The 19,237-nt window shown below is 40.8% G+C and overlaps 1 pseudogene across 1 annotated transcript in view; it reads right to left on the reverse strand.

Moving 5' to 3' along the window:
- LOC308399942 (prestin-like) overlaps positions 1-19,237 on the reverse strand; it is a 58,669-nt pseudogene that overhangs the window by 14,657 nt on the left and 24,775 nt on the right. Inside the window, exons 18-23 of the transcript XR_013974813.1 lie at positions 17,897-18,069; positions 14,400-14,624; positions 12,698-12,816; positions 11,207-11,346; positions 4,307-4,448; positions 1,854-2,006 (exon numbers count right to left, since the gene is read on the reverse strand). The product of XR_013974813.1 is annotated as a prestin-like (transcript). The remainder of the gene's footprint in view (positions 1-1,853; positions 2,007-4,306; positions 4,449-11,206; positions 11,347-12,697; positions 12,817-14,399; positions 14,625-17,896; positions 18,070-19,237) is intronic.

The raw sequence follows: 19,237 nt of genomic DNA on the forward strand, positions 1-19,237 counted from the left end.
CCCTCCAGAAGTCCAAGCTCCTCAGTGTCTCATCTCTAAAGCTGAGCCCAACCACCTTATAGAGGAAATTCATTTTAGGTGCTTGTATTCATGATCTTACTCAGATTTCATGACCATAATCTCATAATTATTTATTTATAGGCTTTGAACTGAAGTCTGTAGATCTTACATCACACCACAGGTTTGGATTGAGACATAAATGGATCAGTAAATGAAAAGCTTCACGTTTCAGCTTTCAGCTGCACCACAGCAGTCCGGTATAACACCTGTGTTACTGCTAATCAGAAGTGTGACACTTTAAAGTCCTGTACAGCACCACATAGGTACCGTGACAGGTACTGTGATATTTCTATGTACATACTGTGCTAAAGTGCATTCACACATTCATAAGTAACAAGTTGCCAGATGGATAAGTTGCACAAGCGCATAATAAGCAGAATTTAGTGCAAGCGTTGCAGTCAGTTGTTGCAAACATCATATCACATCACAAGAAATGATCTGAGAAAACACTACGTTGTTAAAGCAGATGTACTACACCAGTACGTTTGGTTCATAGTGTACTACATGTACTAAAAGAAGTATTCAAGTCAGGGATTTTAGCTGAAGCTAAATTACACCACATGTCACCCCAGGCTCTTCCTCTGATCACTGTTTTTTTTTTTTTTTGGTGTATCAGATTTACACAAATCCCAGTGCACACACTGCTGCTGATATAACATTCGGGTTTGTGTTTTCTAAACATTATTTTTAATATAAGTGATATGCGTTTCTTTGTGGTTGTAAAACTGAAATTTTGATCCAATACAGTCACAATTAAACCAGTGAGTTTTTCCACCAGAAATGTTTGTGTTACAGTAAGAATCCAAAAAGCTTTGGTACAAATGCACTCACTGCCCCTGCACCTACTCCCAGCCTCTCTCACAGGGATTCTTTGAAATATTGCCTCAATACATCTTCATCGTCTCTTTCCCCCCGTTTCTCTGTGTCAGCTCCTCCTAGCTCACCTATATAGACATTAGGTGTAGGTCTAGTAAAAATAGCAACGTTACAAATGTAGTGACTCTATAAGGGCAGGGGGACAAGCTGACTGATGAAATAAGGTCAGCGAGGTAGGTTAGAAGTGCAGGGAAGAGTCCCTGACCTAGTTCCCAAGATAGTTTTACACAACACTTAAGGTTCAGATTCTCTGAAGGATCCAGGGCACTTTTAGCTTTGTAAACGTTGTACTGTTAAATTGCAGACATTGAAAAATACTGTATTTGGAGTATCCAAAGTATTATGACAAATAGAAACAGTATAAATAGAAACGCTTTATATTTAGAATTTTAAATATTTGTGCTTAAATATGACCTAAAAGATGATCAGACTTTAACACTAGTCACACAGACGAACATAACTCAAATAAATAAATGAGACAAAAATATTCTTGGTAATTTAATCCAGTATTACACGGCTTGCATGTTTGTGGGTTTATTCAAATGAACTTCAGGTCTTTCCAAAATATTTCTGTCAGGTTAAGTTTGACTTAGAAACAAGCTCATTCCAAATAATTTTACTTATACATAGAATGACTTGTGTGCTTCGTTCTTGCAGCCTTGCTGTGCACCACTGCTGTTCTATGTTGTACTGATGGAGTAGCTGAGAAGTTAGCCTGGATTCTTTGTGCTCGTAAAAGAATTTAGGAACCGGAGAAAATTCAGGCCTTACTATTGGACTGATCACTGTTAGCCAACGACCCCTGAGAATGGCAACAATGCTCCTGAATTTCACTGTGATCCTAGCAGCGTGAATCTCATGTGACATTTATCCACACGAATCATTCATTCAGGTGTGCCTGTGGAATGTAGACTTACTGATCGCGCAGCGTCTCATGTCTGGTCCTAGCTCCATGCCGTCAGGACAGGCGCAGGTGTACTTGGGGGAGTGGTCTGTGATCTGAGGCGCCTTCAGGCAGAGGTACTCGCAGCCACCATTAGGCAGTGTGCCCATATTACAGGTATCAGGACCTTTGGGAACACAGGCAGAAATGTAAAAATATTAAAAAAGACTTTTGGCAACACATTTATCTCTTGGAAAACAATAAAACCCCAAATGTTTTATTAACGAGCTGTACTGGAAAAGGAAAAAAAAACTTGCACAAAGCCCAAATCTCAACAGCCCAAATTTTATTCAAATTAGAACAAAGAAAATATATCAAAGGTTTAAAATTACAGAATGTACAATTGTAACAAAAAAATAAGGCCACTTTGAATTTGATGGCAATAACTAGTCTTAAAAAAAGTTGGGACACGGGTAAGAAAAGGCTGCAAAAGTAAGTGCTAATGAAAAAGAACCAGCTGGAGAAACATTTTGCAACTAATTATGTTAACTGGAAACATGTCAGTAACACGACTGGGGATAATCATGTTATATTATATCATCTCGCAGATGCTGAGGTTCATCAATCTGCAGAAAAAAACACATGAAAAACTGGATGAACCTAAGAAAAAGAAAAACCAGCATCAAATTTGACACGTAGGCGCCGGTATCTCATCAGTAAAAAGTTTCTGCTGCCATCAAACTATTAACTAGTTTGATGCTAGATTTAGGAATCTAATCTTTATTCCACACACTTCCTCTTGCTGACTTTAGAGATGCGTAGGTGAATGCAGGAGAGTCTCAACTGCTTTTAATCTCTGTAACCCAAATAAAAAATTTACATGTAGTTTCTTAAGCACAGTTGCAGACTCATGGAAAAACACTGCAGTTTTGTGTCATGTGGGGAAGCGCGAGAATTAGGTCAGGTCGCAATCTTTCCTGATTTCTTATGTAGCTTTGGAGAGCAGCACGCCATCAGCTGTCAGGAAAAACAGCAATATCACTTGCTACACAGAGTGAGATTTTAATAAGCTGGGAATACATTTATACTTGATGTACAGTATCTCAGCATAATGACTATGTAATGAGAACAGCTGTCTAAGTTCTCAAAGCTCCAAATGTGGTAAAAGGTTTGGGAAGGAGTCATCAAACTGGGGAGGATGGGAAAAAAAGGTTAAGGAAGAGTGTAGGAAGGAAAGACGAAAACAGAGGAGGAGAGAGAGGGAGGCAAGAGAAAAGTGAACGAAAATGATGAGGATGAAGAAGGAAAAAAGAAGGACCGAGATGATAACAACAACAAAATTATGTTGGTTTTAAGCCATAAAAGCGTCACTTTCTCCTCCTGCGCTGCCTCTCTTTGGTCTCCAACTAAGAAGAGTGAACCTAGGCTTCAAAGACCCACTGAGCGCACAAAAAATTAATAATAAAACAGACACAACTTGGGAAGGATCGGACGAAAGCCTCTTTTAAGGAAGTGTGTCGATAAACATGAAAGACATCTGAGCGTCTCGAAATATGTGGAGACGCACAGTACTGTACCAAACCACACTTACAGATAATATTCCTCACTGGGGTTTTCCTTAGGTGCAGTACACTAACAAATAAGAAATGATACAAAAATGCAAGAGAAACAAAGATAAATCGGTAAAAGACAGGGCAGAGAGGAGTCTGAACTCACCAAGCGTTGCAGTCGAGGTCACATTTTATCAAATACTTTGCTTATCAATGCTACTCGTGTGCTTGGGGGGGCTACTCGGTGCACCTTCACTTAGCCTTGCAGTGTTTTGTCTTGCTTTTGTTGGCATTTGGGAGAAAACATTTTCCAATTCTGTGACTTCTTTTTTTGACCAGGACTCTTGATTTATTAATGAGGGAATGCAATTAGCTGCCTGCTGGCGCACAGACAAGATTGCTTCTGAGCGCTCAGTGAGTGAGGAGAGAAAACAAAGCATGAAAACACTCGCACAAACACATTTCTGGCACGCAGTGTCAAACACACCCAGGTATTCACAAGCAGAGGTGTTGAAAGGCACACACGCGTGCGTGCAGTCACACACATCGAGAGTGCAAAAAAAAAAAAAAAAGACAAACACATCGTTTTGACGTGCCCGTCACATCCACAGGTCTAATCACACTCATCAGATTATCTGTTTATTGTTTCAGACCGTTTCACTAAGTGGATCCTCGTGTCTATGTGCTGATAATGCAATGCTTTGTACTCAGGAAGGAGGTTAGATTTTGTGTATCCTGTGTGCACATACGCCCCAAAATCCTGCTCATTATACCGAACAAGATCCTGCACGCTTACGAGTGGCAAACAGCACCTAGACAGAGACTGGGCAGTATGACAGACTGAAAACGAAACGGACATTTTGACTTATTTGAGGTCATCTGGGACAGCCCCACTTAGATCACCTGTGCTAAGCTTCTATGCGTTTCTTCTTCTTACCCTTGGGCTGCCTCTGTTCATGAAACACCACCAGGTCCAGGGGGTTGTTAAGGTCCTCTGCGACCTTGGCCACATCGTGTCCCGTCAGTCGGTTGGCGCTGTATATCGCTTCATCTTCCAAGTCTGTCCAATACACGCGATCCTGGGTTAAAATAAAGCAAAGTCAGCTTGAGAAATACACAAATAAATAAAAAGCCCTAAACCAGCCTTGATGATTAACGATCAACCTATTAAAAAAAAAAAAGAAGAATAAATGAAAGATATCTCAGCTAATGCCACAGATAATGTTATAAAGCCACATGCATGTTGCAGATCCAGAACTGCTTGCGCTGTACCACTTGAGATCGGACACTTTCCTAATCAAATGGCAGTGATGACGAGATATATTTCATATTTCAGTAACAGAACACTTACAAAAATGTTTTCTCTAAAGAGGGCGTCATTCTAGGGTTTTATAAAGCTGTTGTTGCTTATCATTTTCAGAGTCCAGTGATTCTGTAATTCAGAACCGTGAGACCTCAAGTATGGAGCAAACATGCTGCAAATGAGCATAATCTGCATACAACTTTAGAATAAATGGCTTTTCATAAACACCATTTGTCTCTGCTTAGAAGCTGTGCACTGATATTCATTGTAGTCACCGTTAATTAAAAAAAAAAAAAAAAAAAAGGAAGAAAAAAAGCCAGTCTGCTGCAAAGAAATGTCCTCATCCCAACAATGGCTATTTGATTAAATTTACGATTACATTTGAGGATGTGTTGTGGTTTACTTGAATAGAGAGGTGTTTTATATCCAAGGTAACTGGTTAATTTTTCAAAAATGCAATAACCCCCCCCCCCCAAAACATGCCATTTAGCCCCCACTCTAACATCTTTACCCTCCAGCACTCCAGGTATTTAAGATTATAGCCAGTCTCTCTCTTCTCTGGTAAGAATAATCAGCCCCAAATAAACTTAAAAACAGAGTCACATTACTCCAATTTGCCAGAGAAGAAAGCCCAGGTGGCACTCTTTGCTAATTTCTATTTTTAACCACCCTAATTATAACAGCTACTTAACAAATACAAGGACACAGAGGAGGCGTGGCATCTCTTGGAGACGGTTTAGTTAAAATAAGCCACCTACTCTGTGCTCGGTGGGTGAAAAGGGGAGCAGTGCTTACTTAAAAAAAACAACAAAAAACAGTAAAAACACCGTTTTAAGTCTGTAAGGAAGTTGCATGCTTGATAAGAAAAAAACAGCCCCGGTGTTTTATTGGAAAAACGTCTGTACCTTTGACTCTCTGTTTAAGCTTTGTGCCAAAGCAGAAGGTAGTGACTGCTTTGGCGGAGCGTACGGTGTCTTTGTAGTCCTAGCTCAGCTTCCTTCTCAATTTCCCTTCCGCTCTTTCACACCTGCTCATTATTCTCTTTAATGATACTACACGATATAACCGCACAAGTGCTCACGGCACTTGGTTTCCACAGCAACCCCAGACGGCTTTGTCTTTGCAAGCACACATCAATTAAGAAAAAACAGAAAAATGCAGCAAATGACTGCACGAGAAAACACAGACAGGCTGATATCATGGAAAGCTCGATAAAACAATGAAGAGACGATTTAGGAGGTGAGTGTGAGACGGAGAGACCAATCAGGAAGAGTGTCTGCAGGTTTTTTCGTCGTTACAGGGAGGATGTATTTTTATCATCTTTTTAAAGGCAAAGACCTGCAAGACTTGTATGGTGTGCGGGTATGTGTGTGTCCGTGTGTGTCCGTGTGTGGGGCTTAGTCACAGCAGCCATCCATGCTTTTTGTGCCGTATTATCAGTGGACTTGACCTCTCTCTCACCTTCCCCCCCCATCTTTCAGTGAGCTCTCTATCACTCAATCTCTCCCTCACTTAGGTTCTGATAACCTTTATTCATATGACAGTAGTTCTGAAACAATGAAAGACAAATATCAGCCACGCTGATAAAACACTACTCAAATCTATTATTCCATCTCTTCTTTTTGCTTCTCTCGCTCTCTGTCTTGATTTCCACCTCAGCAGTCAGTCTCTGACATTGTTTTCCCCTTTTTACTTTCTCCACTGTCAATCTTTCCGCGCGCCGCTTGTGACCTTGAAGCTTCAAACAGCAGCACAAAACCTGAGAAGGGCAGTGCTCTTCAATTGTAGGATCAAGGTACATCTTTTATGTTTTGAAGGATAGGCCAGAAGTTATACACAAAGCGCACGCAGACTTGCTCCCATGAACACATGGCGCCACGTCACATCAGATGGAGCTGCAACTCGGGGGGAGTGCATGTCTAAATTTATATGGAGCCATTTTTGAGTCGAGGGAAAGCAGCCCTTTATGATTTTGCTGCGATTCTATCCCAGAAGAATATGCGTCGGGGCTGTCTGACACATCTGTCTGATGAGCTTCAGGTGCCTACTGGATACCTGGATGTTATGCATGAAAACTACAAATGAAAGCTCAAACAAAGCCAACCCACTCGCCTGTTGAGGATTTGATTTGATTTTTTTTTTTATGGGTTTGATCTGCATTCTTTGGCATAATTAGCCAAGTTCTGAAAAAATAATGTGGGGGCTTTTTCGGTAAATCATTTAATCTCCAATAAGCTGCAAAAGAGAATTTTCTCTCATGTGCACGTTACAACGTGTCTCTAGTTATGTGAGCTGACTAGTTTTCTTATTTGGGCTGTAGATGTGGACAGAGAGGGCCTGACGGACGTCTTTGTCAGGTTTTTAGAAAATAAAGCTTTGATCACGTCATTTGACTGCCCCTGTTTTCACATAGAGCCTTTAAAATTTAAATCTTTACATATTACTCCAGTTTTTATTTCTTTCAACCACTACTTCTCTTCTCAATCCCATCCCACCTTCTCTTCTATCTCCTTCCTGTCAAGAGCTGAAAAAGAGACAACATTACTCTCTGCAAGCTTCTGCGATCTACATCTCCTCAGGGCTTGGCATGTAGGCAGGCGGTCGGCACTAACTGGTAAAGTTTACATGCGTGTGTCTGTTCAGGATTTGATACAGAGGCCCCGCATTTTTCTCTGCAGTGCTGAGAAAACCCGTTCGCTCATCAGCATCAAAACGAAGTCTGCAGATGACACACTCGAGTGTAATGACTTGTAGCGTTCACTGTATCGCTCAGGAATATGAGGAGCTGGAATAAACCGTACGCCGCACATGAGTTGACAACTCATATCTCACATGCTCAGAAGAGCAGCTATATGGATGTGCATGTGAAAGAAATGGATGCTTAAGAGCTGTGGGCTTGTGGTTTTTGTTATGCTTGTGCATAATCAAATGTGGCTAAATGTCAGAAACATTTTCTCTGCATGCGAGAAAACATGTGAGGATGACTGATTTGGGGTTACACAGTCCCCACAACAATTCCCACTCACAATAAGTTTCTACAGTTTTCACAAAGTTTTACATGTGATCCCCCAGGTCTTATTATTGTGGATTTGTCTTAACTGAAACTTACCGAACAGTGTATGAGCTAAATGTGAACATTTTACAGTTACTTTGTTTTTAACTAAAGAATAGGAAGAGTTAAACTAACGTTTGCTTAATTTATACTATTTAAGAATCAGCTGCAACACAAGTAAGTGCACTCTTTGTTAGCATGGCTCCAATATTTGATTCACCAGTCCACTTTCTTCCACTCAGGGACAGACACTATGGGCAGAGAACCATTCGTGCTCACATTCACACCTACAACCAATTAAAATCACCAACCTAAGCTTCACCCAACCCCATACATGACTGTGAACTGTGGGAGGAAGCTGGAGTATGTGGAGGGAATCGACACAGCCACAGGTAGATCGTGCAAATTCCACACAGAAAGGCCTCAGCCTAGATTTAAACCCAAGACCAACTAAAGCGAGGCGACAGTCCTACCACAGCAACACCGTGCAACTCGTGCATGCTGTAATATTTTTTACTCTCTCTTCTTTTACGTTTAATAAAACTCAAACTTCCTGGGCATGGATGACACCAGTTTTAAATATTTTGCATGAGTGACTCTGTGGAAATGTGTTCTGCCATTCTCGACACAGATGATTCTTTGCAGGTGCTCTTTGCTGGAGGTGTTGTTTTTCTTGCTCCACAGTCCACCTTAAAATACTCCAACTGTTCTGCTGAATTTGAGGCAGGACACACAGGCCACAGCTTTCACTTTTTTCATTCTATAAAAACTTGTGTTTGAAATTGCTATGTTTCGGCTGGAGAAAATGTTGTCCCTGCAAAGCATCTTCACACTAGGAGTCTGTTCATTCAGTGTAAACTTGGGTATAGACTTGCCTTTGCTATCCATCTACAAATGGCTACAAATGGTAGATTCATTTTAAAGAGAGCGACTTAACATCAACCAAAAATACAGAAAAAACACATCACATAAAAGTTCTAAACTGATTAGTATGTAATTGAGTATTTGATCCCCAAGCAAAACATGACTTAGTTCCTGTCTTGTTGTTTCATGGAGTTGGTTTGCACACATCTCAGGAGGGATTTTGGCCAGAAACTCTCTAAAGTCTTTAGGCTTCTTGGGAACTTTTCTATAGGACTTTATTCTGTCTCTCTCCATTAAAATGAATTATATCAGTGCATATCAGTACACTGCACTCCATATTTTCTGCACTGTGCAGTAAGTGTGCTTGTCCTGGTCAGGTCTATGCTGCAGGCTTACCTTGTATCACATCTGCAGGACGGGCACTGTGCCTTCTGTTATTGGGAGTATGCCCCATCCTGTCCCTCCTTACTGATGCTGCAAGCGTGTTTCTGTTTCTGTTCAGTAGCCTAGAACAGTAGCTCTTTTATCCTATCCTATCTTTATGAAGTATCACAGCTGGTGCCTTACTTGTTAGAGCATTTCCTTAAAGCCAGAATGATCAAAAACGTTCAGTGTTTTAGTTCAAAATTTGAACGATGCAATTCTAAAAGTAACAAACTTCCCATTATCGGTCTGTAGGCACCGTGACATCCTCCTGTGCTGCTAAAGGTTTTTAATTTGGTCTATATCATAACCAGAGCAGAAGAAAGACCAGAAGAGCCGAGAGCTATTAATCTCCTGGGGTGAACTTTCACTGCTGCTCAAAACATCGGTTTTCTTTCTCTCTTTTGCACGCAAACACACAGACGCGCACACACTCACGCGCTCTCAGCTGGGCATGATGGATGTCCCTTCTTCCCTTTGCTTTTCCATCATCACACACAGTGTGTGCAGCAAAGAGGGGAATGGAGCAAACACTACTTACTGATCACATTTTCACCTACCACTTTCCCCACCTTCATCCTTGCTCTCTCCTCCCTCCTCCAGTTGTTTTCCACCTTCCACACCATCATCTATGCTTGATGGGCCCTAACGTACCGATTCACTCCCACCTCAATAAATACACCCAAATTAGTTTTATTGATTGATGCACTCTATTGTGACTCTACACTCGTCAGCAAACAAACAACAATTCCTTCTCTGGATTTATCCTGCTTCTATACTTCTATAACATCTCCATTTCTTTTCAGTCAGTCAGCCATGTCCCTGCACTGACTCATCTCTCCCCCTCTAGTTCTCGCACGTCTTTTACCGCTAGTACACTTTGAAAATGTGTGTCAGTCCTCCATTTATGACGATGAACAAGCATAGTAATAAATGGCATCAAAACAGTATACTTAAAAACCCACTGCTAAAATTTTGCTCACTGCAAGTCTAGAAATACGCAACCATGTTGGGAATCAACAGACAAGATATGATTGTCACTTACAAGGCAGCGATAACTGATCTGAGACCCCTTTGGTGTGTGTGTGTGTGTTTACATTTATTTTGGGAGTGAAATAAGAACTTCTGGATCTTGTTTACCTTCCAGGTAAAGCCTCCCACTAACTCTATTAGGAAATAAAGAAAAAGCGTGCTGTGTATGTCCATATATACTTAAAAAGAGTTCTGCATTCTTCACATTTATTTAAGAAACTTTAAGCAAACTGATTTCAAATTAAACCCAACCCTAAACCAAAATTATATAAGACATACACTGAGAAATTTAATCTAACCAAGGACATTAACCAAGACAGAAACCCTATGCATGAACATATTTTACTGTCAGCTAAGAACAGGAAACTGAGGCTACAGCGTACACAGGCTCACCAAAACTGGACAACACAAGATTAGGATAATGATCCCCGATCTGATGAGTCTTAGTTTCTGCTGCTACATTCGGATTGTAAAGTCAGAATTTGGCATAAATAAAATGAAAGCAAGAATCCATCCCGCCTTATATCAACAGTTCAGTCTGGTGGTGATGAAATAGTGCAGGGGAAAGTTCTTGGCATTCGTTGGTCCCTACCCTCTACTAACTTATGAGTATTGTTGGTGACCATATCCATCCCTTTACGACCACAGTGTACTCATCTTCTGATGGCTGCTTCCAGCAGCATAATTCTCCATACCATGCCACTCAAATAATCTCAAACTGGTTTCTTGAAAATGACAGGGAGTTCGCCATACAAAAATGGCTTCCACGGTCACCAGACCAAAAAAGGACCTTTGGGATGTGGTAGCACAAAAGATTCACATCTAACTGTTTGATGCCTTCATGCCAATATGGACCAAAATCGTAGGAATGTTTCCAGCTCCAACCCTTAGTGGCAAGGTGTACCTAATAAACTGTTCAGCATATGTTTCAATAGGTATACAGCTAGAGCAGAAACTATATCCTTGTATGATGATATAGTCTAATGATGAATTATTACATTAGCATAAACTAAAATTTGCCCAAAAGGTTGGAAACGAAACAAAACACTGCACACTTTCAAAAATGCATATTACAGACACAGCTGTATGCACCAGACCAGAGCTCTGGCATTACCGCCTGGTCTGATTCTTTGCATTTGAATCTCAATTCTCAACTGCTGTACCTCAAAGACAGTGAGGGCAAAGGGATGGCCCAGGTGGTGATGCGAGGAGAGCAGCACTTTGCGGTTGTCACCATTGAAATCCACGCTGGACAGCAGGTGCAGCTTGGAGTCCACCCAGTAAAGTCGTCTGTTGGACAAGTCTGAGAACATACAGGGAAGGGGGAGAGCGAGAGAGAACAAAATCAAGAGGGGGTAGGGGAGAAGGTGAATGGAGAGAGAGAGAGGTCACTCAGAGTGAAACGGCCCAGGGTGAGGGGTATATGGATGTAATGGCCCAGTAGCTACACAATCAATCTTCTTTGACATGACGACCTCAGCCCCGTACTAAGAAAACACAGATGTGATTGTAATATTGCCGCTTGACTTCTTTGCTGGAGAAAATATATATGCCCTTGAACAGATTCATTAGTCTTGCTGGACCTATTTTAAAGACAAACTTTGCTGTTTCGCAAATCTCAAATAACTCCACATTTCAGCCACTGCTATATTATTTATATTAGGCCCAAATCATTGTTGTGTCCTTGCTATGAGCGGCAAAGTGTTGTGGTGTTTACTTTGAAATCGAAACACCACATTGAATTTAAACAGCAAAGGAAATAATCCCTGTATTACTCTTTTTTTCACCAGACTCTAAGATTATGCTTTTAAGAAGAACATTTAAAAAACAGAAAGCAAGAATTTAATTAGTAATTAATAAAGAATTAAGCTTTTGTGTGCAATAAGCAATTCGAAATTGGTAAAACACTGGAAGTATATGAAAAAAAAGCATCCAATAAAAGCACCAAAGTAAACTGAAGGGGGAAGAGAATTAACACGATTCTCTGTCCCCATTCACCTCTCCTGACTCAATCACCTGCACTGTTCGGTGGTCTCTATGAAATCAATGACCAGGGGAACACAATTCACCCTTTCTCCCACAGCCGCCTGGCGCCAAACCTCTCATTCGCCTTATTCCAAAAAATAATTTGTTTTCATACAGATGCGGCGACACCTCAATTCCACAGAGTGTGGCGACTGTGTGCTTCTATTTCTCCTCAGGCAAGGGCAGCTGAGAGGAATTGGCTGGTGCTTCGGAGGGAGTTGAAAGGGATGAGGGGAGGTATCGACAGCACAGAGCGTCTGGCTTATTAATTCGGAGCCTCATACTCACTGGCTTGATTGATGAGAGCCAGACACAAACTGAGGTATATAACAATAAGAGCTACTTGGGTTTCAGCACCCATAGACTATTTTCTTCTCTCAACTTGTGCTGTTTGTCTCTCTCTGGCTTTCCTCCATGTGTTGTTTTTTTTCTTTGTGTTGAATTCACTCGAGACACTTTTTTCTCTCTCTCTCTAAAAGCAATGTCAGCATAATAACCTTTTTTTTTTTTTTTTTTAACAAAACTGCTGTCAGAACTGATTGATTTTTCCTATCTGGGCATCATCTTCTAGCTTTTCATCCTTCTTCTGTGGGCTTTGAATGTTCAAAGCTACATGTTTTTTTCCTTACCTAGAGTTATTCCATTGGGCCATTCAATGTGTTCAGACACCAAAATTTGTCTATCCACTCCATTCATCCCAGCCTTCTCAATTTTGGCCTGACCTCCCCAGTCTGACCAGTACATAAACCTGCGGGAAGATACACAAGTTAGATTAAATTGAAGCAGCAACCTCGGAGGCTGAGAAATCAAGCCAACGTGACCTGCCTGCATTCTCTCTGAGGGCCACCAGATGGTGATAGCTGTGGTTGTAAAAGAGACCTGAAGTCTTACAGAAGGCTACGAGAAATGGCTTTCTGATTTTACTCATTTGTTTTGGGTCATACTGAATAAAATATCAACTGAAATATTTTGTAACCATGTTACAAAATGATATAAAAACCGCACACTTGATGGCTAATAGCTGTCCATCAGAAGTCATTAGCCAATGATTGTGCGGTTTCACACTTGACTTCTTGTCAACTCGGGTTTTTTGCCAACCAAGCTGGTGATGGCAAAAGCTTCAATACAATATGGCACTTCAGAAACCAATGTGTGGCTATCTGTGGCTGAGTGCCTAGCTTTAGAGCAGGGGTGAAAAAAGTTTCTAGCTTGGTATAAAAAGTAATTTTCCACCTTTGTGACATCTTTACATTTCATCCCTTTATAGGGGCTTAAAGTATTAATACTTAAAGTTGTGAATTATTAGTGCTGTGGAGCGTGACGCTTGAATGCAGGCGGTTGTAGCACCAACTCGCGGCAAGGCTTCAACTTCCGCTACTTCAAGTCATTGAACTGGACCTTTTTGTTTCTGCGTTTGTGACCTTTTGAACTTTTAATACAATCATCTAACAAATAATATGGCTTCCTGTGTGCTCTACTTTTGGTGAGTGAAAGCTAGTATTTTATTTGTCTGTTACTTAATAACTAGCAGCTTATCTGTGTGTCTAGCTAGCATTAGCTGATAACTTAACATACAGCTTATCACCCAAATACAGTCCAAAACCAGTGAGAGATGCCATTGTTCATCTTTATATACATGTTGTATCATTAAGGCACGGCCAGTTCAGTGTCAGAAATGAAAGGAGTAACTTTGCTAGGACCAGTGAAGAGAGGTTAATATGCAATGTCAATTGTTCTGAAAAACTCTTAACTGACAAAATCAACTGTACTCCGTCACACGATGTTCCACAGACATCTTCTCTCATTTTCTTTGCAAAATGACTGTATTATTAGTAAGACAGGCATTGAAAACATAAAAGGGAAAGCACTGTGCAAAACAGCAGGTACTGGAAACTTGGACCTTATCTGAATATGTGTGTCCATGATAAAACTGTGAAATTGTGGCTTCATTTGCATGTATTTCATGCTAGTCTAGCTTTGTAGAGCTGTGAAAAGACGTCTTTGGGGAGCTCAAGGCACCCGAGACAAATGGAAAGAGTTAGAAAGGGAAGACAAAGTGTTACATCCCATCTCAAGAAAACTGTTAAAGTGCTTAATCTAACAGATGGGCTCAGTGCTACAAATAGCCTTTACTGACTTTAGGCCAACTTCTACACCCAATCTCTTTCTACTATAACAACACTGGCTTTTACAGACACACACACACAATGACAGTAGGACCTCTTACTCGCCCTCCCTCCTTCCTGCCTTTTTGCTCAACTCCTTTGCAATCTTTTGCTCCTTTGTGCATCTTTTCAAAAATCCCTTTACCCTAAAACTAACCCAACTCACCCTTGGTGCGGATCCACAGCGATGGCTCGTGGCTCGTTCAGCTCGGTGGTTATGAGCATTTTCCTTTTCCTGCCATCTCCCGTAGCGACAGATATGCTCTTATTGCCTGAGTCCGTCCAGTAGATGTTCTTGTGGACCCAGTCGACAGCAAGGCCCTCCGGGGAGTGGAGCGAATCGATGAGCGTCACCTGCTGTGATGAGTCACTGGCCTTGTTGATGTAAGCGCTGGTGGGCGGATGGAAAGGAAATGTATCAGTAAGTAATCTGGAAATTATAAAAGCCTAATCCATCACAGAGGTGCTGGCACGATGGATTTACTACCGTCTGGCTTCCTTTCCTTGGGAGGAATGACTTGATTGTGAGTGGCTTAGATATCTTGTTGGGAACATAGATTCTTCACTCTATTCAGGTGTGAGGGGCACCCAATCCTGACACCTTTATAACAACTTCAGCCTTCACACCAAACACAGCCTCCCAGGGAGAATGAGTCTGTCTTTTTCTATCAGCACCACATGCCTATATCTCCCCTTTAACCGAGTGTCCCTTTCTTGTCTTCAGTTTCTTTGATTTTCCTCCTCCGTCCACTTACTCTGTCAACTCTTCTATCCCCATTCCCCACTGACATTTCCTTTACTGGTGAAAAATGTTAAAACTTAATAGATTACTGCCTCGACAATATATGAATGCAAGAGCAAGATGGAAGAAAAAATGCTTGATAAAAGGTTGGGACAAGCAATGTCCCAAGTTGCACAGTGCCTTCACATTTTAGCAACGCCTACAGGAGTAAGAGGAGACGGGAGGTGCATCTTAACTAAAGAAGAAGGTTGACTGGTAGTCAGAGCTTGGAGATGCTCACTGTTACATTTTGCCAACCCAAATGTCTTCATCTTTACAGTCAGGTGAGTGTGGGATGTTATTGTGTGAGTGTGATAGATAATCTATGGGTTCTCAAGAGTGCCTCAGGGTTTGCAACATGGATCCAACGCCACACTGTTTCACCCTCGAGGGTAAAACGGCTCAAGCATTGTGGACATGAAGGAAACCCATCGTGTTATTGATGCAGCATGCAGCTACTGAACTCTACTGAAAACGCCAGAACAAAAATTACATTTGACACAAATTCAATTTGAAACAATTTTCTTTTGCATTACATTCTGTTCTTTGATACTGAGTAATCGCGAGTTCCACTAAAACATGTTTTCTGTTTAATCTCTTGTTCAATTTCTCCAATATTTAATTTTTTACGAACACAGCGGATATAAAAATTCAACACGTCAGGTTTTCATGATGTATAAAAATGAAGAAAATGAGATCAAGGTAAACGATTTAAGAAAATCATTTCCACCTTTAAAGTTTAACCTGCACAATTCACAGTCACTCTTCAATTCTATTTGGGTGGGGGACAATCACTGAAAAACTTACAATTACCTGGCTGCACAAATGTGCGCAGCCTTAGACTAAAATACTGTTAAATACCTCTTTTGATTTTACTACACCGTTCAGTCTTTTTGGCTAGGAGTTTGCCACAGCACTGCGTCTCTTGATTTGGCAATACTTAACAGTCTTCTTTGCAAAAGTACCACAAATCATCGTCAGGTCACCCAACAGGTTTTGATTTGGATTCAGGTCTAAGTCTTTCCAAAACTTTAATCATCAGGTGAAGACATTCTTTTGTAGAATTGGATGATTTGGGTCATTGTTGTGCTAAAGGGTGAAATTCCTCATCATTTTCATCTAGCAGCTGCTTTAAGTTTTTGTGCCAAATTGGTATCAGTATTGGAACTGCTCATATTTCCGTCCATTTTGAGTAAAACACAATGTATTTTATGGTATATTTTACAGCTTGGACATTCTTGTGTACCCTTCTCCTGACTGATACCTTTAAATCATGAGATCTCTTTAACGCTTTATAAGCTCTTTCTGGACCATGGCTTTTAATTTATGCATGTCACATTAAAAATGGACAAAGTTCTGAAGTCATTTTTCTTGGGGTCATATTTTCTCAACATCACAAATCCAGATATTTTGACAGTGCTATGAAGATGTTTTATATCCACTTTATATTCTTTTACTCACTCTAATTTCACTATGTCCTTAATTTGAGTTAGAAAATCTTCACATAGACTTAGGTTGAACAGGTTGGTGGGCTGAACAGAGGCTTCGGGCACAGTGAAGAATAAGACAGAGACAGATGAGTCCAAGTCCACTGAGCAGATTGCATGTTTAATTGGTTGAACCATTGTTTGCAACAGACATCTCCATCATTGGGAGAAGGTAACAAGTCATCGACCCGTGGCATGCTAATCACTATGAATTAGTCTGGAAAACCACATTATCACATTGAGGGTGAATGAGTAGTGCAGACTTTAATAAGCCTAACTATTTCGTATATCACCTTATCAGGGAACAAAACAAAATAAATAAAAAAAAAAACCACAATTTACTGATAGTAGTCCAACCTAATAAGCTCCGATTTCTAATTTCATCTCTACCTGGGGTTAAGATCTGTCACCAAGGCAACTTGGACAATTTGCTTACATATATTCTACTGTGGCGTTACAGGAGAAAAGAAAACATATGGTAATGTCAAAAAGAGCAGATATTCTAAACAGCAGGAAAACTTGATTCTGATGCTATGCACTTGGGTGCAAGTGCAGAAGATTTTGCTTTGAAAGATTAGAGAAAAGAAAACACCATCAAGGACAACGCCAAGTAGATTAAGCTGTATAACTTCCCTTGCTGTTTGCTACTTAAAGCAACTTTTGATATGTGAGTTTATTTACGGCATCGAAAAATAGACTTCGCTGTGAAAAATGAGTTCATTTGTCCGTTCCCTGTCACAAGCCCTTGACTGTGTTACCAAGTTTGTGTGGGAGAATGTCTGCGTGTGAATGTGTGTGTATGGAGATTAATAATGGCAGCGATTATTGAGGCAGTGAAATTAGTGAGAGCATATGGCTCAGCTGAGATGATAGAAAGCCCCTCCCACAACCTGTCAGCCATCAGGGTGACACAAACACACACACAAATGTATGTGCAAAGCTATGATATGTGCACACACACAGACTCACACAGTGTGTGTGAAGGACAAACAGGTGCGGCTGACTCACTACCAGAAGGTGTGACAGGTTGAAGCACACAAGATGGATGGACAGAGGAGAAAGATAATGAACATGTTGGCTGAAGAATGACAAAAGTGAGTTATCTAACTTTAAGGTCCTGCGTCTATACAGTGGCTTTCATCGTTTTATATGGGCTTCCTCTGCCTTTATAGACAGAATATATACACATAATTTACAGCATTTCAATAATTACACTGAAATATACAATTATAGATCATTTTTCTGTCGATTAAACAGAATGATCCAGCAAAATCTAGTGGGTTAGTGACGCAGTGCGTTTTCAGTTCTGTGTAGCAGTACCTGATAGGGTTAAATAAATAATTTAAAAAATAAATATAACTTGTCATTGTGTGTGCGTGCTGTATGTGTGTGTACCTGTATATTTTCTGATGATACAGATCACACCAGAACATCTTGTTGGTGGACACGTCCACATCCAGGGCCACGGCATTCTTCAGTGTAGGGACCCACTTGTGTGTACTCACTCTTCAGCGGGTGAATACGACGGATTTCATGACGGTTAGTGAACAGCAGGTACGGACTCTTTCCTGTTGGAAAAGGAAAGATGTTTATGTTACCATCAATGAAACCACTGGACAGAGAAGTTATACAGAACAGCTCATCTGCCCTGTAACCCACTGCTGTGACTCTAAATTAGGAACCTACCAAATATGGGCCGTTTGTACTGCTTTTGCTCTTGGTATGTCACAGGGAAATATTTGTTACCCTTGCAAAATACCTGTACGTGAAAGCTGAACTTGTGAATCTGTACTGTTATAGGCATTTGCAGCTAGACTGCTGACTAGAACCGAAAGTATGAGCACATCACTCCAGTCCTGGCCTCTGCATTGGCATCGTGCCTCATTTTAGAATTCAGTTTATGGTTGTTTGATCAAGGCTCTTAATGGGCGGCCCCTAGCTTGTATTACCAGTCTTATTCATTTATATTCACCAATATTTCCCAGGCTCACAGACCCACTGGTGAAGGCCTCTTACTGTACATGTCTCAAGGTCATGCCTCAAGCAAAGAGGTGACAGAGCCTTTGCAGTCGTTGCTCCACAGTTTTCAAATCTACACAATCACACGAAAGCCGAAGTTCTGATAGGACTCTATGCAGTCCTCTGAAAAACTAAGTACTCTTCATGATTCAGTAGCTTGTAGAATCACCTTTGCAATAACTTGAAGCTACTGAAGAACTTTGGTTGACTGTTCACAACGTTGGTTCAGTTCATTGAGTTTTGGCAGGATGATGCATAACTCGGGTGTAGGTCTGGATGACCTTAATTGGACCTTTGCAACACCTTCATTCTTTTCTTTTTCATTCTGTTATAGATTTGCTGCTGTGTTTGACATCATTGTCTTGTAGCATGACTGAATTTGGGTAAAGCTTTAGCTGTCAGTCAGATGGCCTCATATTTGATTCTAAAATACTTTGGTATACAGCATCGTGCTTGACAGTTGGTATGAAGTGTTTGTGTTGATTATGTCGTGTTTGGGTTTTGCCTGGCCTGACCTTAAGAGGAATTTATTGGGACGCCCATTCCTGGGAACATTGTGACATTTTGTTAACACACATACACACAAAATAGGCTGTTCTAGTGTTTCCCTTTGCTATTCTTCACCAGTCTAATAACCTACATACTGTTGTGTACAAAGATACCGTGGGTAGTGCTGAGTGTTTAGCCTTATTCCCAAAAGGGAACATAATGTAAGCC

This window comes from Rhamphochromis sp. 'chilingali', assembly GCF_963969265.1.
Source record: "Rhamphochromis sp. 'chilingali' genome assembly, chromosome: 7".
Lineage (NCBI taxonomy): Eukaryota > Metazoa > Chordata > Actinopteri > Cichliformes > Cichlidae > Rhamphochromis > Rhamphochromis sp. 'chilingali'.